This window comes from Lygodium microphyllum, chromosome 14, assembly GCF_053477565.2.
Source record: "Lygodium microphyllum isolate KBCC chromosome 14, Lygodium_microphyllum_v1.1.10, whole genome shotgun sequence".
In the NCBI taxonomy this organism is placed as follows: domain Eukaryota; kingdom Viridiplantae; phylum Streptophyta; class Polypodiopsida; order Schizaeales; family Lygodiaceae; genus Lygodium; species Lygodium microphyllum.
This window is the reverse complement of record NC_141148.1, coordinates 45,460,303-45,466,448: the sequence shown is the minus strand read 5'-3', so window position 1 is coordinate 45,466,448 and position 6,146 is coordinate 45,460,303.

Sequence of the window (6,146 nt, the reverse complement as noted above, 5' to 3'; positions counted from 1 at the left end):
TAGCCCTTTCAAGAAGGGTAGATAACTCCTCTTCAAAATATGGGAGTTGTTCTGCTTCCTTTTCTTCTTCCTTCTTTCTTTTATACTCTCTTCATTTATATGTGTGCTCTTCTGTGGCCTTTTCCTCTTTCTCATATTATCTTGTGTCCTTTACATGCGTAACATCTTCAACCTTCAAACCATGATTTTTTTTTCTTTCTATATGGAGGCACATTTAAAACATTGAAAGCCATCACATCAGAAAGAGGGACTAGCTCAAGGACCTTTGAAAACTTGTATCTCAATCTTCTGAGAATTATCATGTCTTTATCCATAAGCATAAGCCTATGTGCATGAGCAGCATAGATATAAAAATCTTGAGAAAACTCAATCAAAAAATCTTATGTAGCCTCCTGAATATAGTTGAGAGCTATCCTAATCCAATCTAAAAATGTGTAGACTATGCTTGTCACAAATTTCTCTGACAAGCCTCTATAAAGACAGCTTTGAAATTGCATTATTTAGAGCCTTCACTTCACTTCTAATCTCCTTAAGGCACCTCACATGCTGTGAGAACCTTCTTCTTGGCTTTGATTTCCTTGTAAGCTTAGAAGGCTTGGAGGACTGATGGATCTTTAAAACAATACCTCTAGGAGCAACTTTCTGCTTCCTTGCAGTGGCCTTAGTTCTAGCCATCTAAAACATCCAAATAAATAAATAATACAAAAAAATAAGGAAAGATACCCAATCAGTAAAAAGCAAGCAAACACTAATGTTACCGGAGAAACCACACAGATGTTGCCCATTCAGTGAAACCAGAGTCTAAATTCAATTTCATAAAACAATGCACAAGACATATGAAATGTGAGGAGGCCTTTTGGACCAGAGAACTAAACACCATATCACATTTCATACGTCAAAGGAGAAACGATGCATGCCTAAGTCGTATGGAATGCAAGGAACCTTTTTGACTAGAGTACTTAAAACCATATTGCTTTTCATACGTCAATAGAGAAATGATGCACGCTTAAGTCATATGAAATGTGAGGAGCCCTCACATGGAAAAGAGAAATCTCACACCCATCATGTTTCATATGTCACAAAAGGATAAATGCATGCCTAAGTTGTATGAAACGCGAGTTGGCCTTACGTGGAGAAGAGATCCCAACACAATCTTGTGTTTAATATGTATGAATCATGAAATAGCTCTTACCGATGTGAAGAGCCATGGCTCGTCACGTTTCATACTTTTGGCATTTTTGGGGATGATCTAATAGGAATTCTCAAGTGATTCAGAGGTAACTTATATTTGAGCAAAAACCTTACATTCTCAAGTATTCAATGCATATGTTGGGTGATGAAACCTTCTTTAGTAGCCTTGTGCACGGAAGAATAATTCTATAATGTGATCGAATTAGCATTGTGTTGGTATGCTTGAGCAGAGAGAGAGTTTGTCTTCGAAAAAACTCTTTTATGGTTCAGAAATTGGGTTTATAAGGATGTTTCTTTACACGTGTGGCTGTTGTAATGTGTAATTAATTTCACACGTGCGACTATAGACCGTTTTGCATGGAAAGTTGTGCCATGTGTCACTTACTTTTTCAACATGATAGCACTTTTATTGCTCCGATTTTTAAGTTTTAACCATTTTCTTTTTAAGCATACCTCCTTCGAATTAGTGCAATGTACTTTTTGATCAAACGTGTGGTGACCATTTGCATATATATATGAATACTCAGGTTTGAATTTCGGTTACTATTTCTTTCACATATCTTGTATTGTCTTCAACCAACTATTTATCTTGTAAGCATCACAAGCCATAACAAGCACATTCTTATCAAAAACCATTTATTCTTAGGAGCAAGATATGTAAATATCACGTATCACTTTTCTTAATATTTTTCTCTGCAATCCTGAATTTTATGGCATTGAAGATGTTAGTTGGTTTAAGAGGACAATGTTACATCAAGGACTTAGAAATTCAGTAAGGGTTTTACTTTGTTTTTCTATCAATATTGGCCTGATACATGTTAAATGCGAATTCGTCAAGTTTTTGTAATGTTCTTGATGCGTTGTTTTGTTTCAAATTTTCGGTTGTATAAAACACAAATTCATCGTGTTTTTTTATGTTCTTAATGCGTTGTTTTGTTCAAAAGTTTTGGTTGTATAAAACACGAATTCACCTTTTTTTTTTGTCAAAGTGACGTATGAAACACGATTTTGTGAGCTACGAGGCCATCTGAATCATTGTTTTCACGTTTCATGTCGTGAATATTTCATGTTTTCTCTACTACATAAAGTTTCAATTCATTTCATTCATCATGTATATTATAGATTTTAACTAAATTTAATTTCATTCATTCATTTCAATCATTTCATATTGTATATTATAGGTTTTGTAAGGCTAGAGAAAGTTTCAATTCATGCTAAATTTTTTTAGCACTTTCTTTAATCTACTGGATATAAGCGAAGGTTGATTTGTAAATTATCCCCCAAAGTCAATTTTTTGTTTTCTGGATTTTGTTTTGTGAGCAATCAAGATGACTAAAAGGAAGTTGTCTTTAGAGGGAATGGAGGAGGAGGATCTAGAGGATACCTGTGATAAAAAGTTGTTTGATTTTCTTCATACAATTGGAAATACATCTAGATTTATTTACATCAGAGATATGCTCAATGTTTCCTTTAATTTATAAGAGCTTTTAAATGATCTTGAAGATAAACTGAAGGATTTCAAAAAAATTTATGATAGACATGTGGAAGGCCTAGAGATTGAGGGATTTGTCCATTATAGCGATATAATGGAAGCTTCCAATGCTGCTAAAACAACTTTGTAAACAAGGTTTAGCCTTATTGATGGAGAATTCAAGAAGTGGAAAGCATATTGCCCTTTTCATCAGAATCAGTAACAATGTCTTCTTATACAGAAGGATGTTGGATTTCTTGTATATCTTCAATATACGAATAGTTGTTCTTCAGATACAATACAAGAGAAGAAGATGGAGGATATTGCATGCAAAGAAAAAGAAGTTGAAGAGAAGGGTGAAATGTTTTAGGAGGATATTGAGAACCAGTTAGTGCAGGGATTTTATGTTGCTTTGTTTAAAAATGAGAAATTTACAAAAGTGGAAGAAAAGGAGATAGAATTGAGTGGAGAGATTGAAACAAGTTCTCTTGAATGTGTCCCAACATTTCCCAGTTATCTCATCAACAAAAAGAGATATGTATTGCTAAATGATAGGAAATCCTTGGTGTATGGGGTCAAAATGATAAGAATTTTATAGGTTATGAAGAGGTATTGCCACCAACTCTTGATGTTAAGGGAGAGAATTTTCAAGACAGTTCTGTAGCCTTGCATTCTTGTATTAATCAAATCATGGAATATGAAAAGGGGGGGATACCTACAGAGGAAGAATACTTACAAATTCAACAGAGACTTGGTATTGATAACATGGGGTATGAAGAGAAACTGAAGTCTCCATTAGAGGTGAAACCCAAAAGTTCAATAAATCTATACGATGATAGTCTTCTTGAAGAAGATGAAAACCTTAAGGTATGAAAAACAATTCTAAGATATCCTTTGTGATTTATATTAGAGTATGTTATGCATATCTCTACTGACATCTTATACTATTGTGGTTTATTGTGCAGATAGAAATTGAAGATGTAGACAACTTTCTCGGAAGAGCCAAGGACTCAAGACCATTGAAGCTTGGCAAAAGTCAAGGTCTTGGTCATTATATTGGAAGCTTAAATAATCAAACAGTTGCAATTTATCATAGCAATTTGTCAAGCTCTCCAAGCTTACCAATAATGGCTTTGAAAGCTATCTCCAAGGTGATTGGATCCCAAGCTTTCAATAGAGGTTCAGACAAGATAATTTTGGTACAGAAGGAAGAGACTGTAAGAGTTTTTGGCTTCATGCCGGGATACAGTGGATCTAGGGCAGGATAGTTTGGAGTTCTTGCCTCTTATTTGCTCTCCCATGTAGGATTTGCCAAGAATTTAAAGCTCCTTCCAGGCTGTAGGAAACAAGAGTTCCTGAAATGTAGAGGTCTCATCGAGTGGGATGAAACAAAAGATTCCTTTAGAGGACCTAGTGAATTCCTTGAAACTAAAGACTCTTTTGCAACAGAGTCAGACTAAAAGATGTTAAGGGTTTTGGGAAACCCATCTTTTTCCATCTCTTTGTCTAGTTTGTAACCATTCATAATATCTTTGCTTTGCACAAGAGTTTAAATATCCCTCTTTTCTTCTTTGGGTAACAATGGATATAATCCTTGCCAAAGATGATGTATTACGTGATGCAATTGTGCCTTTGAGCTTGAATTTGTGGCAAATTTGTCTATAGAACCATTGAAAGATCTCTAATAAATTGTGTGCTTTGTATCTTTCACCTCCATGTCTTGTGTGTCTAAAGTATTTTGTTATTGCTTAATAATGTGATTTTTTCATACCTTGGGTTGACCAAATAGATAGAGATCCATATTTCTTGATAAAAAAAGGAGCATGGTTGTATAAAATATGCTGCATAGATAACAAATAAAAAAATTCAATTAGAAAATCCTATATGTGTCAAGCAATAAGGAGACATACATATTCAAATTTCTTACCATATAGTGAGTGAAGTGTTGATTACCCCAAGCTTCTTTATTGTTTTTTAAAAAAGATTCAATTGGTTTTTGAAGTCTTTGAGATCATCATCATTCCACTCTGTTTTATCACAATAAAAGAATATTTTGTCTAGTGTTTCCCAAACATTGGCTTTTCTATTCTGAGCTTGTCCATTATCAGCATGATCCTTAACTGCATTGTGTAGGAACTTCCATTGATTGTATCTAATAGTTGAGCCACCATTCCTAGAGTTTACCTTACCAATTCTCCCATAAAAGTCTAGGAACCTTCTAGCCTTCACTCCACCAATAGATGGCTTTTTGGGGACACAATTGCCATCCTTAGATTTTTGACGATCCGATTCAAACAATAGTACCACCATGCAAACCAATTGCATATAAGACTTTTTCAATCTTTGTTATAGCATCTATTCTAGCTAATAATGCCTTCAGCTTCCATGTAAATCCTATATAAAGATGAACAAGCTTTTCAATTATCCTAGAAAGCGCATGAAGTGTATAGATATGGACATTCACTAAAGGAATATCTAAGACTGGCTTAAACTATGGATCCTTGTTGTGCCTAGAGGGTGCTCTATTCCAATTGCTTGAGTTCAACTCTATGACTGGGGACATGCAATATAGGCAAGGAGTTCTAGATTTCGCTCCCTTTGATACATTGTACATACATTTAAGTGTCTTTAAGTTACTAGCTATGTGCCACTCAATCTTATAGTTTCCAAATCCTTCAACAAATACTTATTCTCCTACTTGTTGTCTCTTAATAACATCAAGTATTGGTGTTCGATGAAAAACCCAATACAATATATCAAAATCCTATGTATCTACTTCGAATGCTCCTAGCCACCAGATGTTATGTTCCAATTGAACACTAAATGGCATTGAGTGATTGTAATGATCTGATGAAAGTGCTCTATTCATCAAGGTAATAGAGACCCTCTCTAGTTTTGTACATTTTAGAATCTCACTTTCATCAAGTTTAACCACAAATCTAGCTACTCCTTGTGTCTCTTCTAGTGACAAGTCATAGAATCTAATCACTAAGCATTGTAGGGTGGGCAAGTCAAGGAAAATATTGTTAAAATCATTGAATACAACTTCATTTTTCTTATCCTTAAAGCTAGCCTTGATACGGAAAGGCACACCCAGAATCTCCATTACTTTGTTATTCACTCTCTGTCTAATAGTTCTAATCACAGATGGCCTTAGAAGTATGCAATTACGTACTTGTCCTTGCTTCATATTTGACTATAAAAGCTAGAAAAGTTGTATATAAGCATCTCGATTGATACCAATATTATCTAGTGTCTTCTACCGCGCCCTAACTCAGTATCCAAAGAGAGATCCTTTATAAATGACTCCAAGCATTGTTTCTTTGCCTTTTTAAATTTCTTATTCTCCAAAATATCTTTTGAAACTATTGAAGGAAGAAGATGATAATAAAACTAAGATGCTTTCAAAGAATCTCTTTCACTTACATTCGGTTGAAGAAGATACCTAAACAAAATCAACATCACAAATCAATACAATTAATTA